The sequence below is a fragment of the Diplotaxodon limnothrissa genome, linkage group LG5 (genome assembly GCF_057381915.1).
Source record: "Diplotaxodon limnothrissa isolate DT_005_m linkage group LG5, D_limnothrissa_male_GT1.1, whole genome shotgun sequence".
Lineage (NCBI taxonomy): Eukaryota > Metazoa > Chordata > Actinopteri > Cichliformes > Cichlidae > Diplotaxodon > Diplotaxodon limnothrissa.
The window spans coordinates 9,215,744-9,241,500 of record NC_140600.1 but is presented as its reverse complement, the minus strand read 5'-3'; positions in this window follow the sequence as shown (position 1 = coordinate 9,241,500).

Below are 25,757 nucleotides of genomic sequence, written 5' to 3'. Positions count from 1 at the left end.
TTCCACATGTCCACCAAGGTAGTCATCACTCAGCTGGGGTTGTTTGTTTTGTTTTTATTATTATTATTATGAACAAAACAGGACAGCAGCTGAATGAGATATAATCAGGTCAAGGACATGGAAGACTTAAATAACAACGCAGACAGGAAAACAGTCATTAGAATAGGGGGATAGTAGGGATATAAGAATTGATGTAGTGAGCATAATGTGCAAAGAACTGCCACATAAGTAGTTTCAAGCATATTCCCTCAATGATCCAATAAAGGATGGGACAAAATAAATGCTAATAGTAACGATAGTCAATAAACTTGATGCAATAATTCTGAGTAAAATGCAGTTGAAATGTACAACTTCAAACTAGTGCTGTCAGCGTTAATCTCGTTAAAATTAGGTTAGCGCCATAACCACATTAACGCAGCAAATCTCCGTTAGCAAGGTAACGCAGATCGGCCCGTGCGAGGGCTGCACGGTTAAACGCGGTTATCTCGTTAACGTGTTAACGCCATCCAGCCCCACACACAGGGCAATCCGCGTTAACTTGCTATTGGAGATTTGCTGCGTTAATGTGGTTATGGCGCTGCCCTCATTTTAATGAGATTAACGCTGACAGCACTACTTCAAACATTTTATTTAAACAAGTAATCATAAAGGTAATTTGATTAGTATAAATTTAATGTATAGTAACCAAGTAAAATTAATTTGAACAGGTTTCATTAAATGTAACATTTCAAATTGTTCTATGTAACAAAGGTACACTGAAGTTTGCATTGTGGGCAGATTTATTTTGAGTGCATGTATTCAGGTTTCTTTTGATATAGTCTGCTTTACTTTGGTTTTTTGGATTTGGTGATTCCCCAGAGTCTGTCCAGTCGCACCCAGGGAAACGTTGCTCTGTTTTCCCTGGATATCAGAAATGAAGTCTGGACTAATATGCATTTTATGGCAATGCTGATGAACATGTTGTGGAATCAAAAGTAGTTCTCATAGATTACCTCACATTACTGACATAAGTTTTAATCAAGTGTTTGAAATTTTGTCTCAGTGCCAACTGAAGAGTAAATTACTGAAAGTCACAGTCAATACTTAAAGACGTGGAAGTGGAACCGAAAGGCTAAACAGTATAGACATTCATAAAACTTTACCGTAGTACATTTACTTATATTCCACGTCTTAAAGCCTGCAGAAAGCTCCTACTTTGATTTAAATGACAGTGAAATGACAATATCACTTCAGATATATTCAATCCATTGCTTTATGCTGTCAAAGAGGCCACTTTCAGGAGTAAATTGCAGAGTGGGACTAATACGTTTTCAAAGACAGAGAGTTCATATGTAGCAAACATTTACTATCCATTTGATTTCAATAAAAGCAAAAGTTGCTGCAAATTTAGACGATGAATTTCTGTTGGCTTTTATTTTTTAGTAGAAGCGACTGCTTTCACATTACATAGCCATTTCATCCATTTTAAATGAAAAGAAATATTGATTAGCACAACTTTACAGATATTTATATGTTCTGACAAATTTAGCTGTCCGCAGCTCTAATGCATTAGCACAAAGACCCATAACTCAAAGTCTATTACATGAACCACTTAGCCGAAAACACACCACGCATCGCCCCCTTCCTATTTCCATCTTCATTCATGGGGAACTTGATCCATATAAATACGCCTTTTTACTGTTTCTTGAATATCTTTTTTATTTCATAAGCCTGGTTTACATGGCGTTATGGACAACACAACGACAGCATTCATCAAGTAAGCCGCGGAGCCTCTGCGAGGTTTATAGTCATGTTTATGCCGTGCTATACTTCATCTGGAGTTTTGTGAACACCACTACATCACTGCCTGTGGAGCTGCGAGGAGGCCGTGGAAAGCAGTTTGCAGTAACTGCCACGCTGCCTGCGCCTGTTGCCCTGTGCTGATAATTGCACTTTGCATTGCATTTACTTTGGCCCCAGTTCCCATCGGCAAGTGACACGAGCTGTTTTTCAGGCTGCTTCTCGGGACCGAGCAGGGCTGTAAATAGTGCAATGTTTCTTTCTCCAGGGACTGCTGAAGCATTGTAGTATTCACTCTTACAATCTGGGAGCATCACAACACTATTTGTCACATGTAGTATTAAAAAAAAAAGGAAAAAGAAATTCCTGGTTTTTGTTGCTTCACAGTGCTTTTATCTTGCAACAGGTTATTCACTGGCGATGTGTCTTCTCTCAGGTAGAGCTGCATTCATTTGTTTTCCTGCAGTTAAACTGAGGATATTAGGAAGGCATGGCTGATTCCAACCCATTTTATTGCGATAAATAAGTACCCAGGTGCTGCTTTCACCACCCCGTCTGCTCCTCTGGATATGCCCTACTCCCATCGCAGCCGTTCGGGGACAGCCGAAATGTTATTGCTCAGTCAGTTTTATTTGACATTACCTGAGTTGCAGGATGTCACCAGTGGTGCAGATTCTCAACCCAGTTCAGGGACACTGGAACCAGGCCAGAGTGTTACAGAACAGATGCTAACTGCTCCTTTGTTCAGACACATTCACTTCTTTCTTTTTTTCTTTTCGTTTGTTTCAGTCTGCATTGCAGAACGAATAAATACTTGCGGGATCTGCACTATGCAGTGGAAAAGACACGCTTTGACGAATATAAAAAAGCGTTCTTCGAGCCAAAGACAGAGGGGTGTTTGAGCAATAAAAAAAAAGAGGTTAGGATGTGAAAATTTTATATGGACACAAATGCTAATGCATGTGAATCTGTGCCAAAGAGCATTTTAAGACTAACATCAGATATTAGACACCACTACAGAGCGAGTTCTCGATGGCCGGACCATGAGCTCCAGCCTGCAGGCTGTGGGAGGATAATTAATGTCAAAACAGTGCTTTGGTACAAATATACCCTCGGCCTGACATGGCTACAACGCACCAGCAGGCTTCAGAGCCCTTCCAGTGTTTTGGTGGAAGCACATTCCAGCAGACTGCACTGCAACACGCCGCCTCTGACTAGTCCTCTAATGAGGTTGGGGACTGTCAACAGCCTTCCTCGGTGCTTCTTCAGCCTGCCGGGGTGCTTGCTCCCAACCCACGGCCCTGCTCCCTGTGGGTCTGCCACACACTTTACACTGGCTGCACCGATTAATCTAATAAGACCTTCTGCTGCTCACTTTTGCATTTTTTTTTTAAAAAGATTGCGGCCCTTGAGAAGTGCGCTTGACACAGTAATAATTGGGAACTCTGCTGACTTTATTAGCAAGGCTAAACTAGGATGGTGATTGTGTTTCCGCGCTGTAATTAAATATTTGCAGCAGCAGCAGTGCTCGTGCACGCTTTTTAATGATTTATTGAACTATCTGCAGCATCTATGAGTGCTCCACGCTGCCTTTTTTAAGTTTTTTTTTTTTTATTGGATTTTAATGTTTGCTCCAATATGAAGAGAGCACCCAAAAAACAACTTCTACTTTAGGCATGCTGAGTAAATAGATTTGAATAGATTCCTACAAAGCAGTCCTTTGACTTAAAATGATCCCTAAAGACTAAAATAAGTTCGTATTTAGTCGACTTCTCTGGGAGGATGCATTAAATCGCTTCCATGTGTGCCTAAAGCACTAAGCGAGTAACAAACTGTTCAGTTTTTCAAATAATTTCGAGAATGCGGTTACAGCAGAAGCAGCGTTTTAGCTGCCAATCACCACAGATTTTACAAGTAACCTTCCAGCCAAACAACCTGTTTTCAATTAGTCCAAACGAGCAGATGCTCTATTTCACACACCGCCTGGGCAGCAAGTTAAGTCACTCTTGTAAAGATTAAATATCACAGGCTTGCATTTTTTTCTTTTTTTTCTCTTTGGTCCACAAATAATGACTGATTTCACACAATTATGCTTCAGTCTAGTTCATTAAAAAAGTTCTCCATGTGCCTTTTCTAACACCTGGAGTGTTTGTGGTTTTCTTTGCAGTTTATTTTTTAACTGGCACCGTGGAGAAAACACAAATTAAAAAAGGAAGACATTACAGCACAAACTGCATTTCCATCCTTTATTATCAAATGAGCGATAATTGCTCTGTACCTGCAGGATGGGTTTTTTAAAGATGATGATAATATGTCAACTCTGGAGCTCTTTCTACGTAATCCACAACCTAATCTCTTTCCTTCAGAAAGGATTAAAATAAATGTCCTTGTTTGTAGATATATCTTCAAGTATTCACTAGCCATTCAATCCCAGAAACTGTGAGCTAGTTTACTGGAAAAACAGACTACAAAAGACTAGAAAAACCACAATATTATCAATATTATTATTATTTGGAGCCTGTTCCATTTCATTTCTAGCCAATTCAACTTTTATAATACTTTGAAGACAGGATCATTTTTTAAACATTATTTTTGGCAGTGGTATATGTTGTACTGAGCATTCCTCTGACAGCCAATAGCCGTAGCCATTATCTGTCTATAGCATGTTGTTTCGTTTGCTGTTTTTGTATATCAATAAAACATCCTGCATGATGTCTGAGCCCCAAGAATTAAAGAAAGCTTCAAATTTAATTTCTGCACATATTGTACATTTTTTATGTTATACTGTGTATATGGTGATTACTGCTGGCCTTTCTTTTAGCGTCGATGTGGAGCGGTACTCCAATTACATTGTGCTTTTGTACAAATTAGGACTGTGCAGTGGCAATAAAAAGTTAATGAGTTAAAAGCCATCATATTTATTATTCAAAACAAACAAACAAAAACAAAGTTGTAGGATCAAGCTTCTGGCTGCACTGATCCAAAGAAAGGCAGCACGGCCAAGCAAACTGGACATCACAGTCATCTGCACTCCAGAGATATTTACGCCCAAAATGCTGACTTTGAGTCATTTGATTACATGTTCATTTTTCAGGTCATTTTGTTACATGAGCACAGTTTAAAATATTCAATTTAATTGAATCTGGTCAAATAAAACTTTCCTCGTGCTCACTCGTTGCATATATAAGACGAACCTAGCCACTACGACTACATGAATCGTTCTGTGGACTCTAGATTTGGAGCCTTTTGGAATTGAGCATGTTGAGCATTGAGATGTGACAAGGAAGGGGTGCATCTGACCAACAAGGACTATACAACTCATGCGATATGAAATTGTCAGTTACAAATTAATCACTCCCTAAATCACACCCTGCTTTATTGTCTTCTTCATCTTTTGGCTGCTCTTTTAAAGAGTGTCCATAGAAGATCAGCCCATCCTTAGTGACCACGTCTATCACACCAGCGCTCGGCATGTTCTTCATAAAAAAATCTCAGGTCTTCCTTTCTCTCTTTTTTCTGTCTCCAAACATGCCTTTCCCTCTCCTCCTGTTCCGTCTTAAGCCAACATTAGCACAGTTTCCACAAGAGCCCTGCTAGTCAACAGTGCCAGTGGCAGTCAATCTAATATGGAAATCTTCTTGATGATCCACAAAGGTTTTACAATGCCCTTCCTCACATTGCAACCCAAAGAGTCGCCCCCTGGTGGTCTCTGAATAGAATGCAGATTCACTTCCATGTTGGCTTGACTTTTCAGGCCCCGGGGGCTCTAAGAACTCAGATCATTAATGCAGCAGCTCATAGGGCATTGTATGGCTTCTTTTTTATTTGGAGGCCATACTTTCAAAAATATATCAGGCTGACAGTTAGACTGGGTTTAAAAAACTAGAAAATACCAGCGAGGCAAAGTATAACATTCGCACTAAAAGCGCAGTACCAATGACTATTCAAGCAAGTGTTAGATAGTTCACAAACACAGTGCGAGAGCGAGGACAGCATGGTCTGGTAGACTGTTCAAAGCACTTTTGCAACAAGGGGTGTAAAGAGTGACACAGTCTGTGGAGCTGATAGTGAAGCCAGTGTGATTCTTCATTTTGAGGAGGCACAAAGAGGGGGGAGGGGAAAAAAGGAGCAAAGAAATCTGCAAAAAGCTGCTTAAAAAGGCAAGCACTACAAGCATTACAACCGCCATTCTACACAGTCAAAATGGACACACACTGGTTTTATGAAATGTTTATCAGTGGAGCGCCAGTTTTGAGTTCGGCTGGAAGCAGAGCTGTCTGTGTCTTGGTTGAAAAGCTCCGTGCTCCAGCCAGCATCTGTAAAAGTGGTCAATATGTGCAGAGGCGTGAATTGCATGTTCGCCCTCTCCCCGCTGAGCAGCGGATGCCAAATTGGGAGGCTGGCGGCAGATGGTGTGGGGTGTGAGATTAGACTAGGCATTGACACATGGCAGGAGGTTGCGCTGGTGTGAAGCTGCTGTGGGTGAGAGTGGAAGTCAGAGATCTTCTCCATGGGAATTGGCTCTGGTGTTGAGGAGGAGTAGATTTACATACGTGTGTGCATCTCCAGCTCGGCTTCAGACGGAGAGTTCCTCCAGCACCTCGGGGGAAGAATCTTAAATGCAACATTTTTATTTTCCCTCTTAAAATAATCCAAACAGTCAGCAGAGAGCTGTGTGTGCTTTTTATGCTCCGTTTTTTCCCTCTGGACTATGTGCCAGAAGTTTATATATAACAGGATGAATTACTAAGTAATCACTGACCAGCCCTACTTTGCATATGGCTGTGCTGGGAAAAATAGACTTCTTTATGTTATTGCTACCATAAAGTGGGATGTTAATGCTGCTGGAGTTTATTAATAACAATTCAAGCCCATAACTCTTTTAAAATATGATGCATTTTACACATACTGGAGCACATTGGAACAAGTGTATTTTTGTAATTAAGGACAAGAACCTTGCTCAAGGGCATAAATACAAGTGGCTCTTTGGATTCATCGCCGCGGTGTTAAATCACCAGGCTATTGACCCTGTGTAATACCCACTGCTGACACAGTAGAAAAAGGGGCTTTAATTATATATTCAAGAGAAAATGGTGGGCGAAATAATGGGATACCCCAGTGGCAAGGGGAGCTCAAAGTCAAGAGGAGCTTGAAAAGAATATTGAATTATAGAAAATAAAAAAAAATCACGTCTCCTTGATGGGTCCCCTGATTTCCCTCTGCGGCAAGTGTTAATAAATCATGATGCTTGATCATTTTCAGCCGTTTGACCACACCGACACAAGGAAGCACCATGTCGCTCCAGGAGGTCTGTGTGTTAAAGGAGTACTATAACAAAAAAAAGTCTGTTCAACACTGTAACACTGTGAGCACATGTGAAATAAAATGTGCCAAAACACACTTAAAGGTCGCTGCATATAGAGGGGGGGCAGAAGTGAAGTGTGCAGGAGCAAACACAGCCAGAAGAGGGCGACAGAGACAACAAGCTTTTATACAAAACTAGTACTTCTCTTCTGCCAACAGAGGGAGCCAGAGGACTGTTTTTAAAAGCAGGCTTATGGACTTGGGGGAGAAATGAGAATGCATTCTGAGTATTAATTTGGTCATTAACGATATAAGAAGACATCCCTCAAACCATCAGTATCTTTTAAGGATTAAGATGCTGCCACCTAACAATATTCCCATACTACTTATCAATGTCATAAGGTGTGACACAAATATTAACTTCTGGCAAATGTGAATGCACTGACTAGGACAGCTAAGCAGTCCTTCAACCTACAAAGTAAAGGCTGTAAAATGATCAAAGTGTCTTTTCAGTGACACCTGCAAAGGAAGCCGGAAGTTTATTTTGAAGAAAATAAGTGTGTGTGTGTCAATGAGTTGTCTAAAATGTATTAAATAATAAGTAGTCACAAGAATTCTGCACCTGCCCTTTTGTTTGATTTACTGTTAGTGCTTAATTTTTTTTAATTACTTCCCCACCTCACCCACTGTCTGTTGAGCATGTCCAGAGTTTTATAATGTAACGCTTCATAACAGTAATTCTAAAGCTTCCCCCATTAAGACATATGACGACCTCCCCTCTACTCATTAATGATGAGTTTTGACACCTAGTATTATGTCAATAAAGATGTGGTTTGATAGCCGTTAGTTTCTTGGTTTTTCCAAGAGTCGATGCAGAGACCACCCCCAGAAAGTCCTGATGCACATCCAGTCATTTTGTTCTATAAGCAGGCCTGAAATATGAGGGAAAGTTACTTGGGTTACCTAGTAGGCTTTCAAGAGGGGACAATGACTACAGATCACCTCACCAACCCTTAAAGTTTTGTTTTGTTTTTCTTTATCAGTATGAAAACATTTTTTTGTATCCTGAAGTCCCAACTTTAAGGAAAAAAAGGGAAAAAGAAAGAAAGCGCTGAGTGTAAATGTCTGCTATGCCAAGAAGAATACGTGTCTGTTAATAATTGGCTGTTAGCATCAACAAACACACGGTGGATTTTATGAAAGCTGTGGGCAGTTATGAAATCAATATATAAACATCAGATTTAAGGTCAGGCAGCTTGCACTGATACTGCACATGAATGGCTATTTAATGACTGAATGTTTGACAAGCTCTGTGTTTACAAGTGCTTTGAGTTTCAGTGTGGGGCTCAGTCTTCTATCTGACAGCGCTTATGGTAGCTGCTAATATTACGCTCGCTCACCTGACATTTTGGACTGTTTCCATTTAAAAGGATGAACAAAACTGACACTCAAGGGCTGATGGGGTGTAAGGTGGAGGCAGCACAAACACACAACTTTGAAGTGGGTAACTATGTAAATGCTTAATACTTTGGTTTAGACTCAAACTCTGGTTAGCTTATGCAACTGCTTAGCTAATGCTAGGAAACAGCATGATTAGGGGTTTTACTACATTACAGAAACACTTCCATGTATCAGTCTAGGTTTACTGCACACACTCTACTTACAATTTACTTACAGGTTACAGAAAAATTTACCTAGACATTTTCTGAGGAAGGACCGTCTCTTCCTTTAGCACATTGCTAAGCTAAATATCCCAGTGTGTACCACAGACATTGAGCTCAGGGTTAGCATAATAAAACTATGTAGAAATATCTCAAATTTTAAATTTAGCTGACCAAGATGTGGACAGCTCTATAATAGCTTATAATTTATAATGTGTTTGTCTTTACTGATAGAAAAAATTATATTCAGTAAAGACTTGGAAAGCTTTTTTAATCCTATTATCAAACTCTCACTAAAACGTCTCTGCCACAGCTGTAACAGAGCCATCCTTGAAGGCTGATGTTAGATCAAATTATAAATTGTTACACTGGGGGACATTAAAGAATAGATTTATTTTCTGTAAATCTCAAAATAAATTTGTGACAGCCCATCAGTACATTAAATGTTCACCGATCAAATATTGAAACGATTAAATGGTCATAAACTGTGGCAAAAAAAAGTTGTTGTTTTTTATTTGAGGACAGAGCTCTCTCTTGATATCTTGGTAAACAATCAATATGACAGCTCCATCAGTGAACTGCGTCTTGTCTGCTTCTGCATATTTTTATCTCTAGATTCTGTCACTTACATGTTGGTGCTGTCAGGTTACAGCTGAATGATTAGATGTATCAAATCAAATGTAAAATTAGGGTTCCAGCTTCATCTAATGAAAGTTCAGGTTGGGTACATGATAACGCCCATTAATTAAAACAACCCTTTTCTCTTAACCAGCTAGGTCCCAAAGGGCTTTCTGAGCTTCCTGCTTGAAAATGACATGTCCAAAATAAATGGAGTATTTCTCTGCAATTACAAACTCTGTGTAAACAATCTTGGTATCAAAATAAAGCAAACACCTGTGAGATTTCATCAGAGGTGTAAATATTGCAGCAGATGTTACTGTGACTAAGTTACTGAGGCTGGGACACAGAAAAAGTAAGTAGATTTCTTCCTCGCCTAATTTTTTTATTTTTTAGCATATAACCCTTTTAAAAATATGCTTTAGTTCACCCTTTAATCCAGAAATTCAGTAATCAACATATAAACATAATCGATGCTGAGATTTATGCTTCTAAAGTAAAACAGTGAGAAAATACAGCACTTTTAATAAATAAATATTCAGGCATTTCTAGCTCTGTCCAGTTTTGGCACACATTGAACATCATATGTAAGTTGAATTTTTAGGTATTAAACAGCAGAAATGATTTAAGGACATGGTGGCACTGGGGCTTAACTGGATACCTGCTTTTGACGATAAACATCATGCTCCTAGATCCACTGGATTAAAAGGAAGGTTCTGCTCTTAATTTGCATGTTTCCATGGTGAATCCTGGTATCAGAGCTCCATTAATGATGGCTTTCTTTCTCCAGGTGAACATATTTAGAGTTTTTGGAGCAAACTTGGATCAGCTGTTCTGGAAAGCTCAGAGTGGCCGATCTCAGACTCCAGCAAAGAGTTTATTGCTAATGTTTGTTGAACATGCTGGGGCTGACTGGCTTTACCAGCTGTGGGATCTGAATGCTCATGAGGGAGGAGATGATGTGCTGATATAAAGAGGCCATGCACTGAAACCAACAGTGAATGAAATAAGTATATTCTCAACTCATTTTAAAAAATAAAAAACAATCATGCTGTTAGAGTGAAAACCGTTCCGCTGACTGCTAAGTTTGGGGATAAATATTCATTATGTCTAGTGAAGAGGGAAATAAGTAGACTCAAACATGGTTAGGGGAGGCGGTATTCTATAAGGGGAAGGGGACGGGGTTTTGCGGAGGGGTGACTTCATCAAAGCTTCATCTGAACACAAAGAGGCGAGACAGAAACTCGATTACTAGGAAATGGAAGTCTGCTGTCGTGTGACTGTGACAGTACAGTGGGGGTGGTGGGTGTTGCGGGGCGGGGTTACGACTCAGACACGATACCATCAAAGTCCTCCTTTATTTTGCTTGATGAGGAAGAGATGCCACATCCCCAGAGCTGCCTGAGGGCACGCTGATGTCATCTGCCTGTCACACACGATGACAGGAAGCCTGCTGCTGCCGGTGCATGTAAATGAGTGAGTGAATGAATGAATAGAGTCTACTAGCAGATTCATCAGGTCCTGGAATGAAGCTGGTCAAGCCAGTGATAAAGGACAGAGACTGCATTAGCATTTTTTCCCGCATGCTAGTGATCTGATATATGCTACATATGATCCTGCTGATGATGAGCTGTCTTTAATGAATTCTGCTTTTTATTCGTGCTGCGTGATGATTCTTGGGATTCACTGCAACCGGGAGCTCCTCGGTACATCCATGGGAAGGTGGTGCTGTTTGCCGCTCGCGCTCCGCCTTTGATCCTCAGAGGCACAATTGAGCTGCAAAACACAGAAAAGCAAGATATTTCTTCAGAGTATTTTTAAAGGCTCATGCAAATCATTGCAGGCTAACTGTGCTACTATGTGTGTGCGTGTGCGTCTTTTAGGACTTGCACAGGCGGATTTATCAGCAGGGCCTCTTCTGTGACCGTCCCCAGCCTCTTACACCTTTGCCTCCAGCACAGGGGAGACAAACACATGTTGTCTTTCCAGATTATACCTCATTCAAGACCTACAATGGACCACATTAGAGCATTTAAATGGAGCCCTGACTCTTCAACCGTCACAGCGGTGACAGGCCACATATGCACGGATTGTTACTGACCACTGGCTGTCGAGGCAGGAGGGGGGATAAGACACCCATGAATGTTTATAAGACTAAACGTCCCAGATAAAACATAAATCCTCAACCACTCGCTGCTGCCAGATCCCATTTAATGAGATGCAGCCAGATTGCTAATTGACTTCCTGAATTCCACGTAGCCCCTTTCTCCATGGCAACTAAACCAGTCACCTCCTTCCACGTTGGTAGTAAAAAGAACAAAGTTTTTTAAAGCCTCCATTCACTTCTGTTCTGTTGTCTTTTATGAATAATACATCAGTGATTACATTTCAACTCTGCTCTCAAACTGTTAATCGCTAATGTTATTAAAGGAATAATGAGGTCTAATCAAGGGCAACACATGATTACACAGATTATATCTGTTAGGAGGAGCATAAATATTAATGAGTCAGATGTACTAGGCAGGATTGGGGAGGAAAGGCAGTGTGAGGAGAGGCCATTAAAAGAGACACTGTAGTGGGGGGAGAAGGAGGAGGGGCTGGGCTTGTCGGAGTGTCTGACTCCCCACTGACACCAACATGGCCCTCACTGTTCTCTGTCAAAGTGACATAAACCAGTCCTGAATCACTACCACCGGCCTCCTCTGTGAATCCGTTTCCCTTCCTGACACACTGACCCCTCCCGCACATAGATCAGATCGTGTGTCCAAAATCAGACGGGTAACGAGATCCAGAATGTCTCATCCTGCTACAGGGACACAGGAAGTGAGCCACACAGAAACATGCAGCAAATTGTGCAAGAACGTGCAACGGACACCGGCTCCTCCAAACAAACTCTTGATTTTGTTTGGATCTCTCTAAGCTCGGTTGTGTAGATGTGCACCTTATTTCCTCTGCTCACGTCCGTGTTGTCGACATCAACATAATTATATTTCATACAGAGTTTCGGTTCCTAAGCCCGACCTCACTCAGAGTGGACGAGGAAGCAGCTGGACTTGTTGCAGATCCATATGTTAATCGTTTTTATATTAACCAGACCCACTGGAAGTTTACTGCTTTACTCTGATGTTGTTGTGACAGATAAAATCAAGAACACATGACATTAAAGAAGGAGTCAAGTCCCGTCTTAACTCCAACTGGTCACAGCAGATGCTGCTCCTCTCTGAGCCTGGTTCTGCTGGAGGTTTCTCCCTGTTAAGGGAGTTTTTCCTTCCCACTGTCGCAAAGTGCTGTTTTAATTTGGTGCTATATAAGTAAAATTGAATTGAAATATATTTAAATTCAGTCTTCTTTTTTCCTTTCCTGTGAATTTTTAACTTGAAGATGTCAAACTACAGTATGTTTGTACATTTGGTTAAAAACCTCACCAGGTTTATAAGAAACAGCTAACTGCTGCATTTTCCCTTCACAGCGGAGAGGTTTGCCAGACTAGAATTTGGGGCAAAATGGAGCATTATTTGCAGCACCAGCACCAGTAAACTCTATTTATTTAACATAGTTTTGAGAGATATTGCAGACAGTGATGTTAAGATAGCAAACATTAGAAACTTGGAAATTCAGATTGCTGATTTCATCATTTGTTGACACAGCTTGAATTCCCGGTCTGTTGCCTTTGGCTGCTTTTTTATGTGCTGCACAGTTGGCAAATTAATACAATTAAGTGTCAACAACAAATAATTAGAAAATATAAAAAGATCACGATAGAAAAATATTATTATTAAAAGTTGTATTTAGCAGTCTCTACTGTTAGAGAATGCCACATCATATGCCCATGTTGGAAAAGAACATGACTCAGAATTATGTTACTTGACATTAGATAACAGTGACAACAGTGATATAAAAGCTGGAACATAGGCATGTGTGATTCTGCCAATAAAGAACCATCCTAATGAGAACTATGAATGAAGAGCTTACTTAGATGGCTATCTGCTAATATGATTACAGTGATAGTGGAAATGAGAAGAAAACAAAAATGGCTGACAGCTACATAAATAGATGTATGGTAAGGGTAAAAGTCTAAGGTGTCACTACGATATATGTAAGCAAAAAGGAAAATGACTATTTCATAATACTCAGCTGACATGGAACTGTAATGCACAAATGATAAAGAACAGCACTTGCAACCACACTAGCTGTACACATACTCAAAGCACTGAGGCTTGTCGTGAAAGTGATACGTGCATATATTAGACTCAAATGTAGCAGTTCGAAACTAAACTGAAATGTCTCTAAAACTAATAGTTATGTGACTAAAATGATGAAAGAGCAAAACAAAAACATAATAAAGTGACAAAATGAACAGCCGGGGGCCTCTCCTGAGAGCACAGGCGATCATTAAGCAGGTTCACCATCACCATTTAAATAAAAAAGAAAGTACTGGCACGCTGTGCTCTTTGTTTTTTTGCTGTTTTGTTTTTTACAAACCTGAGAAAGCCTAATAGTGTGTCATCTAACTGTTAAATTCAGCTGCTGAAAATGTCACGTTAAAATGTAATTGCAACACAGGGAACGCTATGTTGTGAATGTCTCATACATGCAGCTGTTTCTGACTAAAATTAAAAATACTTTAGCAGACATTAAGTGTATCATTATATACTTTTTCTAACTTTTTTGTTATTACATTAACAGATAATAGGAGAGCGCATGATTGTTTATCTGGTGATGTGCTTTGGATATTAAGGGAAAAGTCTGAAGATCGATTTCCATTGTTTCTTCTTAATTAGCCCCAGGGCTTAAGACTTGATTAGATGAGGTTCTGGATCTAAAGTTATTGATTTTTTTTTTCTTTTCTTTCTTTCTCTTTTTTTTTGCTAGATTCCTTTAAAGCCTCTCTGCTGGTTATTACCAATTCCTCCTGCTCCCATGTGTATAGGCTTTGCCCTGCTACCAAACATGTAGTTGCCCCCTTGGATGGCTCCCCGAGACATTTAATTGAAACAGACAAAATAACACCCCTGTTATCCCAGAGGCCCAATTCTATTAGCTTCTTAGGCACCTCCCCTGAGGGAGTTGTGCGGCCACAGAGCGAATGTACCACCGGCACATCATCCACACCTTCAAATCTCATCCCAGAACGATCACGCTGCCTGCAGAGCTGGTCAGGAGCCCGAGATGTTTACCTAATAAAGCTGCTGTATGACATCTTCCTTATCAGAGTGCAGACGATGTTTATCCACAGCATCCATTCATGCAATAATGAATTAATATACAAACATCAAATGTGAAAATGTGAGCTCCCGCTTTCCTGGAGATCAGATATGGCCGTGCCTGTTGATCCGTCTGCCTGAGTACAAGAGGAAAGGCAATTATTTGCATGGTCACACAGGCATTGTGTTGCATCCAACCAGAGTGAAATTTAATTATCTAATGATAAATACGTTCACAGGAGAAGAGTAGCGATTGGGCCCGTCTTTGCTGGCTGTAGCGATTCACCTTTCTTCACTGCACAGCATAGTCTCGTGAATGAAGATAATCACTTCCACACATGCAACCTGGGCTGAAAAATCACCTTTTAAGTTAATACGTGCTAAGTGTGCTGACTTGCCTTTTGATTGATTTTTTTTAAAGATAATCCATTTGATTAAAAAAAAAATCCAGGCGTTTGGATCCTTGACTATAGTGGAATCAATTGCATCACCTAAGTAGCCACTAAAATGCTGAGCTGCAACACACAGCCACAGTCATGCATGCTCTTAAAAAACCCCACACGTGCTCACATCTAATGATAACACTCCATCTTTATCTGGGGACCCATCAGTTATATTACTGTAGGGAGAGAGGGGAAACTCATTCCCCATTTCCTCCTTTGTTAAATGATTGACGGCTGTTTGGCACCAGCCTCCCATTTTAGTTCAGATTTCATAGGAGCAATATTTGGATTGCTATGGTAACAGCTTTTATACTGCGAGCACAACACCTCACCCTCCCCTCCCGTTTTCATCCAGACACCACGGTATCTCCCAGCCGTTATTGGGGTGAGAGGATGCTCCTTGTCGCTCTCATAAAGAGCAAAAGATTCCACGAAGGCAGATGAAGCAGGTCTACTAGCAGAGCAACGCGTAGTCTCTGGGGAAAGCGCCTATGTGCAAAGCAATCTGCCACAGGAAAACACCCTCTCCCAACATGCTGCTGATATTAATTACGAACCGCAAGCTACGACTGTGCCTCCAGCGCTTCCTGTGCAGAGATGGGAGGGGCTACGAGGAGCCGTGGGGGGAAACTACAGATGTTATTCACGCATTCTTATAGTAAAAACTGGGAGAGGCTCCTGCTTTATTCACATCTCTTTGCTGCAGGTGCTTTGGTAAGAGCCGGGTGTCTGAGCAGGAGCAGAAAATTCTCACACAATAGCAGCTGCCCTTGATGGTAATACAGCATGTGCTCAGCCAGAGATTCTTGTGTGCTGACTCCCTTGATGTATCCCTCCAATATTGCCTGTAGCATATAGTAAATAATAATTTTTTCCTTTTTTTTTCTTTTTTACTAGAAACCTTGTCGATTGCCTGTCCAGTTCTTGTAGGAAGCTCTTTATATTTGCAACAGCACTATTTTATGCAACAGTCAAATTCATACAAGGTTGGAAATGATACACTCATACAGTCATAAATAAAACACTATGTTTGCAAGATTATTCGCCAAGTCTCTGCAGTCTGTATTCTGAAACAGCTCCTGTGCTCTGAGCCACACGAAGACAGAAATGAACATCTTGGAAAATGTCGACATAAGTTTTACGGCATTCGCACTTAGCCTATCTTAGCATAAAGAGAGAAAGACTTTACCATCTTTAACAGCTCAGCAACCTTTTTTAAAAGTGAGCAATTAACAAAATTACACATGAAACATCAGCTTGTGGTCTGGTCCAGATTATTCCAGCATGGTTTTGCCAGAGGCAGTCATGGATATGATGCAGAACCTGCTAACCTCACTGTGACTGTGAAGCCACCGCACACAGCAGTGTGGGATATAAACACATTTCCAGGCATGACTGTCATGAAGTCATTTTTTTTTTTGTTTTATGCAACTCAATTTATTTTTCTAAAAAAATCTACCATAGAGAAATGGTTCTTCAGAGATATTCCACTAGTAAATAGCAGGTCTGTGGCAATACAGATAGCCTTCTAACAGGCTTTGGTTTTGTGTAAATGACTGTAAACAAGAATGTAACATGTTATGTAACACGTAACATGAAAAACTGCAGTTGACAGAATGGCCACTTGAAGCTTAAGGTTCCAAATGTAAGCCAGTGCCAATAACTTCCAGGTTAAACACCCACGAAACATGTTTATCTTTAACTGCTGTAGCAAAAAGCTGTCTGCTCCATCTCATCCCTGTCAGTTTGAGACTAAACTGGACCGCTCTGCCATGTTTGTGCTGTTGTCCCTTTGGAGGAAGTGTGATACAAAAGTTTGTATTTCACGTGTGGTGAGTAAAATTCTAGAATTCTGCTTCTCTCCACAATTTTGTTGTTTTGTTGGACAATTACAGTAAAGGACTATTCTATTTTATTCTATTCTATTCTATTCTATTTGAATCTGTTCTATTCCTTACCACTAATAAGGAGGTATGTGTGTCTTTGTATTTAAAAGTTTACAGTTTGCAGAAGCAGTTTGCTGATCAAGCTAGTTAGCATTAACTGATATCTTACTGTAGCGCTCCACCTACTCATCCAGATGTGGTTTGACACTGACTCCAAAAATCCAGCAGACTGGTGGCCAAAACACTGATGTTGAGGCTTCAAAATGCTGAGTTCAGAACCAACCAAACTAAGGTTATTATAGTTCATTTAAACTAAAGAGAAATATTTAAAATAAAATGGCCTGTATTTGTAGAGCGCTTTTCTAGTCCCTATGGACCCCAAAGCGCTTTACACATTCAGTCATCCACCCATTCTCACACACATTCACACACTGGTGATGGCAAGCTACATTGTAGCCACAGCCGCCCTGGGGCGCACTGACAGGGGCGAGGCTGCCAGACACTGGCGCCACCGGACCCTCTGACCACCACCAGTAGGCAATGGGTGAAGTGTCTTGCCCAAGGACACAACGGCCAAGACTGTCCAAGCCGGGGCTCGAACTGGCAACCTTCCGATTACAAGGCGAATTCCCAACTCTTGAGCCACGATCCCCCGAAAATAAAAAATATAGGGTAAATATCTGGTTTTAATAGTTTTCTATTTAACAGGTAATGTCATCACAACTAATACTTTGACGTGTGTTTATTGAGACTGTGAGTATGTCTAGAAAAATTGTGAGACAAAATCAAATAAATATAACAAATAATTAACCCCCCCCCCCCCCCCCCCCCCCAAAAAAAATAAATAAATAAATAAATAAAAAAAAATCTATAATAACTCTGCCAATAGAGATTGACAGACCACGTGACTTTCGCACATTGCATGCCGGGAACTCGTGGCAAAACAATCCAAGTACCGCATCAAATGCAAGCATTTGCAGCACCGCAAAACGTTCATTCTTCGGTTCCAATAAATTCTTGCTTTTTCTTTGCCCCCCAAAAAGGTATGTACAAAACGAAGGAGAATGCCGGTCCGTACAAAGACAGACTTGATGAAAAGACAAAGAAAAGATACGAGGAAAAAATCAAAGGAGTGAAAAGGTCAGACCCTTACGAGCACACAGAGGGACAAAAGACGTTAGCGTGCTGCCCAACTTTCCCCACGCTCAGATTTATAATTATACGCTTCTTGGAGTGAGTGCATACACTCATGAAGTTTAGTAACTTCATGAGTGAGTTCCCAGAATTCTTTGCGGTTTTACCCCTGAGTGACGTCACATTTTCAATCTCTATAGCTGCATGGACGCTATCCATGTCCATCTTTTATATACAGTCTATGGGTGTGATACCATTTTCGCTAGTGTGACAATGGGAAGCATAAACTCGGTGTTGTTTAGACATGGTAAGATGTCTTATTATTAGGAAAAGTGACAGCTGTCATCCACTATAACACACTATACGAGATAAAATCACTCACTGCTGAAGTGATGCCTTACAGCATCCAATTTGTAGCATATTCAGACTTACAGATATTATATAATTTAATATTTTTACATTTAAACACATTGAGGATAGTTCTGACTTTAGTTTGTCAGAGTAAAATGAATATTCTCGTCCGTACAAAAGAGTCACAGCAGACAGTTTGACTGAGAAATGACTACTGCTAATAACATTAACAATAGCTCTATTATATTCAAGTCCTTGACAGTGTGACAGAGTGACAGTGAGTCAGCATGCATGAGGATCTTGAAGCAGCTAAATGGTATTCAGCATGGACTATTCAGGTTTTGTATTTGAAACACAAAAGCCTAGGCATGAGGCACCTTTTCCTTCCTAAAAATAACAAATTTCCATCCAATGAAGTAAAAGAAAGCAAAAAAAACAACCTGAATGAATCTCTGTAAACCTGACAGAGGCTGAGCAAAATCACATCTTCTAATTAACCTTTTTGAAAACCTTAATCTTTGTGTGGTTTGCTTGTGGATTGAAGAGTTGAATTTGCTGCAGTGATAGGTTAGTATTTGTGGAAGCAGCGGCTGAGGCTGAACAACTTGCAGCTCCCAGAACATGCATTTGATAACACGCTCATTCAAAAGGAGATTTTCTCTCTGGTTTTTCGCAGCTGACACTTTAATCCATCCCGACAACAAACTGTTTGTCAACATATTCAGTGTGTGAGTTTTACCCTGGACCATATTGTTCCGTTTTTCATTTTTATGGAAGAAGCAAAGAATTTATTGCATGTTTAAGTGAGATGAACTCGCAGAGCATCCTAACTCTTGATGATATTCATGAGTATTCCAAGTCTGGACTCTTGAGTTACATTTACTGCATATTTACCCGGCATGCCCTACAATATAAGAAGAAACTGTAGATCTAACTGACTTGAAACATGAGGGAGGGAGAAGGAGGGAGTGAGGGAGAGGGCGGAGTAGCTAAAGGGGTTGGGGGACCACTATTGCTACACAATGTTCAGTACCCTTCTTCCCCCACTGTGGTAAAACACACATGTTAACTATTTATTTATGTAAGTGTGAAATGACATTTAGCATTTTGAAACACCGCCATCATATTCACTTAAAATAAATGTCCTCAAAAAGGATAAAGCATGCAAAGAAAATATCCCAAATTGGATTGAAGGACTGTGTTAAATCCTGTAAAATGGCCTTTGAATTCCACGTTAGATAAATAAAACACTGCACAGCATTGTTATGGGTTTTTGGCAACACAATCCATCTTCATTTTTGATGAAAGCCTATGGGCTGTCTGGTATAGAGCAGCAAAGCAGCACACAGCCTGCATATTTACTTCCAGCTCATTTATTCTCATTATGCAGTCCTGCAGACGTCAATGAGGGGATTTCTGCCCCACAGTGATGCTCTGTGATACAGAAGCAGAGAGAGAGAGAGAGAGAGAGAGAGAGAGAGAGAGATGGGGGGACACATCAGGAAAAACAAGGCGGAAGCAAGGCGATGGGGGGGTGCATTCATTCCCGCTCTGAACTTTGACACCTTTGACAGAGGTACCCTCTGTTTTCAGAGCCTACGTTGACGGCACCAGCTCATTCTTTTGGCCTCGCTCAGTCTCCATTGGAAATTTCACATTCGCTGTCACATAATAATGCCCAGCCCTGTCTAGCTGGGGAGGAGCTATAATTTTATATCTTGGGTTTGCTTCCCTTTAGTAATTATGGTTAATAATGCCAGCCAAATGCCACTTGAGAAATGGTGCAGTCTCAACATATTATTTCTGAGTGTAGGAGCATATTCTGAGTGATAATCATTACCGTGGTTACAATGATCAGATCTTTGTCTGGGTTGAAAAAATAATTGGTGTTTTGATTAAATTATTTTGCTTTTCTGAGAATTTCTTTTCACATTTTTAATTGTCCTTAATGTTTAAATCCTGACTAATTTGTAGTTAGAGTGGGTACTTTTGTCAAAAGATTGTTATTTCCATCTGCAGTAATTTACATGTCTGCATGGCTCTATGTGAGAGACCTCCCCGTTCTTCCATATGCATACATGAACAAGAGCAAGCCCCTCTTAAAGAGCGCAATGACAACAGAGGTTGATTGATACTGATAATACAGCATCGAGAAGGAGCTGGGAGGTGGGTTCCAAAGGGGCTTGGATGTATGCAAAACATGTGGCAGGCTGAAACAGCCTAAATAGTGTGCCCTAGATGTGATATGTGAAAGGCATCAGCTGACCCACCCACTAATGTTGGTTAGCATGAAGATTGCCGGATCTGCTAGGATTATAGCTAGCTACTAGGTAGTTGCCTCAAGGCACTAACACCATGAAATGTAGTTGAATGTAGTAGTATGAAATTAATATTACAGTAAACGCTCTTATTAACAGCTACATTATATGACCAAAAGTACTGAGCCACCACACCTACAGAATATGCTCGCCCACAGTGTGAAGCTCCCTGCACACAGTTTTTATGCTGATGTTAATATCAGAACAGGTTTTTGGTGGCATCCTATTACAGCACCACACATGATTTCAGTGAGCTCTTTCAAACAACCCATTCTTTCACAGATGTTTCTATGGTGCTATATTTTATTCACTTGTGGCAATGGGACTGAAAACACCTGAATTTAAAGACTAAGGCTACGTTCACACTGCAGGTCTTAATACTCAATTCGGATTTTTTGATTAAATCCAATTTTTTTTGTCTAGTTGTTCACACTAAAAATAAAATGTGACAGCAAACACGCTCTAGTGTGAACAGTTCACAGCCCTCAAAGCGGCCCGCATGCACAAAAGAAGACGTCACACAAAACGTGCTCTGTTTACGGAAGTAAAAATGCCGGCTACAGAGCTAGTAGGTGTTATTACAGCAGTCTATCAATTTCTCCCCATATGCTAATCAAGTCCAAAACCTCAGTTCCTGTCCACTGACTCGCTCCGTCTCCATATTCCGTCGCCATCCTTTCTCGTTTGTCTTCTCCGGCGCTGATAATGGCATCTGTCTTGTGTCAGTGACATAAAAGATTTCATTTAATGACCATTCAAACAGTAGTCCCTTTCTAAAACATCAGATATGTATCGGATTCAGTACCACATACGAAAGTGACCCAGATCGGATTTGAAAATATGGGATTTGTGCTGTTCACACTGTCATAGCATGATTGGATATGGGTCGCAGAGGGTCAAAAAAGTCAGATTTGATGCGCTTTCGCTTGCAGTGTGAACATAGCCTAAGAGATGTTGACCAATATATTTGTCTATATACTCTTCTTTATGAATGACTGTTGCATCTTGTTACAGTGTCAGATAAAGTCAATTAAGAACTCCTTAAGAAGTTCAGTCTTTTAACTCTAACTTTTAACATGTCCTTTTCCACATAGACATGTTCATTTTTACTCTAGCGTGAGTTAAACAATCCCCTAACAAAATACTGGTAAAATGCATTTAAGATAAATACCTACAGTCACTGCTAACCGCTGTGAGAAATACCTTGTGTTTCCTGTGACTGCTTCAGAAAAAAATCCACTCTTTGTTTCCAGATGAATGGTTTTAATATGAAACAGTTGACCATAGGTTGTTTTAGCTATATTACACTTCTAGACTGGGTGTAGAGACTTAATGCTAAACAGTGAGACCAAATAACACCAGACTGCCTGCATTCCTGGCTTCCTGTTAATCTTACATGTGATGGAAGCAATTTAAAACCACTGCGGGAATGGCAGACTGCACAGTTTATACTGGTCCTTATTATATACAGAGGTAATTGCAGGATGTAAATATATTTTAATGTTATTGGTGAAAATGTCAAACATAAATAGTGTGTGTTCTAAAGAGCTTTTTCTGTTTTCTGTCATATATCTTCATGCTGTTACAGTGATGCATGTTCATTCTAAACATGGCCAAAGTTTCAAATAATGAGGTCAGGCTGTGTACAAATAATTGCTGTGAGCCAAAAACCCAGGCTTCAGACTGCTGTAAACATCAGTGAGTGTGGATATCTTCCTTAATATGGTCATCAAAGCTCAACCTTTGAGGCAACCAATCAGGAAAAAAGGGAGGGGAAGGAGGCTAAAACTTGTTTCAGGCAGAAAACTGAAAGGTAGGCAACAAGGGACAGAAAAACTTAAACAGAGGATAAATAGACATTAATAGAAGTATAGAGATGAAAAAAGCACAATAGGTCCACGTATAACTTCACAGTTTTTCACTGTATTTGATCAAACAACACAAACAAATGTAAATTTAGGTGAGCATCTGTTTATAGGAGCTCGTGAAGTCAGTGTTTGGAGTCCAGTTACAGACAGAAATCACTCATGTGACAGAACTAAAACCACATGGTTCATAATGAGAAGCTGAAAATAGATGTTTTAGGGAGAAAAAAGTAGGATCTGAAAACATAGAAGCACATTCATAACATAATACAGCACAATTCCGGCTTTCAAACTGGACCTCCTATAGGTCAGGTGAGAACTGGGCCTCTACTACTGTAAGAGATTTACCACTTATAGATGTCTCGGCAACTCTTGCTGAAAAAGTAGGAAGCAGATGTTCCCACCAAATCTAATTTGATTTAATAAGAGCACTCACTGTAACACGGAGCACCTCACAAAGGTATCTTGTTACATTTATTGCTCAGTCAAGCCATTGTGTAATCCATTCACTGCGATTGTGATACCCTAAATCAGGTTATTTGGATTCAAGTCAATCTGTTCATTTCCCTCCTTTGTGTAACAGAGAGGTCTCAGTCCTGCTTCTTTGGTGTCAGTTGGATGAAGATGAATGCATTGTGAAAAAGGATATTGAGATGACCTGGCTTGGATGACTGCAATCACCTGTAGCCCTATTGTGACCAATCCCTGTTCAAGTGTTCACTTTCACTTTATACCCTGTAATAACTCCATGGAAAACCGGTCCACATTTTAATGCTTTTCAGCATACTTTTATTCACTACGGTTGCTGTTACACACTCAACTTGGCTAAAGCCCTGCAGCTCACTGCTGGACACATACCACCACCAACAACAACACAGACAAATCTCTCTATTTTGTCTCCTTGTCTCCTTTTCTGTCTTCAGCTATTCATTTGTACTATTTGTATTTATATGTTCTATTTCTATTGTATATATTAGTCGGCATCTGTGGGTGGACAGCAAAGAAAGAATTTCATTGCACAAAGAAATGCCTTTTCTCTTGTGACACGTGACAATAAACACATGCTGGTGAGGCGTGATTGCCAATGCCGTGCAGGTGCGTCCACCTCCCCTGCAGCGGCACCGCAGACCACGCCCCACTACATAACCCGAGAGTCCAGTGTCACTGCAGAAGTCTTTAGTGCAGGGGTGTCAAACATAAGGGCTGGGGTTCAAAACCATCCTGGGAAAGACTCAAAACTGTCCCAATGGACATCTTTGAAAAATACAAAAGAGAGCATAAATGTTGGGCTATTAACTGTATTTTTTTACACATTTTACAGTTCGTCCTGTTTATAAAGATCTTCCCTACACCCATTCATACTACAGTAGTGACGTAATAGATAAACAATTAAATGACAGCACTGTTCCTGTTTTTTCACTATTTCACCTCTATAAAAAATGTCAAGTTTTTAAGGTAAATGTGGAATATATGCGGCTATGATGTAAAATAACTTTTCTGCTTTAAAGTATCCTGAAAATGCTTTTTTGGATTTCAATGTGATCAGAATAATTGTGACAACTTTACTGAAATAGAGCTTGAGTATCGATGTGGACCTGCCAAAAGTCCCAGTGACAGAAAAGAGTAAAACAGACCATAATAGCCAAATAAACCTGCCAGCCATATGGCCCGTAACCTACATCTGTTGTTTGCTTCTACCATGCGAAACAAGTATTTTCACACAAAATGACATGTAGTGACTGTTTATTCCCAGGAGGTTGAAGGTGCCACATGCACATACAGCTTTTAGAGACTGGAGTTCAGCTTTCACATTGGGCCACTTCTAAGTTCTGTTTTCACTTACTGTTTTTCGTTTTCACTGGCAGTTAAGCATTTAAGGAAGAAAACAGCTTGATGCTTATGGTAGGAAAAGGTTACAGTTTATGGTTTAAGGGCTCCATCTTTTAAGAGTTTCACTCCAAACGATGGTGATGAAACCAGCTCAAATTTGACATGCACGTTTTCACACAGTCACCAGGTGTTGCTTAACTTTAAATTGCAATTATAGGTTTTTATACCAGCTTGTGCAAACACCAACATGCGGGTGCTTGCTATGAGCCAAGTCCCACAAACCACAGCGTACTCTGGAGACTCTGAACAGCAGGAAAAATCTGGACAGGGTTTGTATGTTTGCTATATACAACAATTCATCACAGAGCACGTGACAGGCTGACATTCATAGGAGTGCAGAAGATGGATGTGAAGAAGGAGAAAGGAGACACTCCCTAGAGGTCAATGAAACAATATAGGCTGGTTCTATTTGAGTCCCACTTCCTTGTTTCTGTCATTAAAAGGGGGGAAAAAATCCTTTTTTGTTTTTTTTAAACAACTCATACCATCTGGAAACGAACTGGTCTACATTACTGACCAACCCATATGGTCAGATGTGGCCAAAAGTGAGCTCCGACACATTACCAGCAATGGAATGAGGCTCCTCCCACTTTGTCATTTACAGGTTAGGAATCTGCTCCATTTCTGTCTGCGGGTCTGAGGTTATTGGATAAATTGATTTCTAGCTGACCTTTGCTAGCTGCTCCGCTGATGCAAAGAGTTCTTAATGATCTTGTGCCGTCAAAGGTGCTGAAATCCCAGATCCCTGCAGACACCATTAGTCTCCAGTACACTGGCTGACATTATGATGAAAGCAGTGAAGGCAGTTGATATGCACCAGGTTGACACAACAATATGAACACCTGTTACTGCAACGCAATCCAATACAAAAGCCATGCTCTGAATACTCCAGAGACTTCACAGGAGTGCTGATTCAACCTTGTGCTAGCTCCATGTGTGTGTGTGTGTGTGTGTGTGTGTGTGTGAAGTTTTGAATTCTGATAAACCTTTGCAGGGGTGTAGAGTGGGGTCATGTTAATGATCCATAAACATTTGCCTTACATCCACAAAGGTCTTCAAGGTCGACTTAATGATTTATTGATTGAAAATTGACAAAAAGCCTTATAACATAAAAACTATGATCCTTACAAGTGTGGTATGTATCGTCAACATACAGAAAATACCATAGGATTTAAAATATCATGTAGCATTTGACCTCTAACCTCTTCTTTAAGGTTAATAAATTGATCTGAAAGTCAAAGTGATATTAATGCTACAAAGAGCTATTTGAAATAACAGAAGGTTTTCAGACTGACGAGTACATG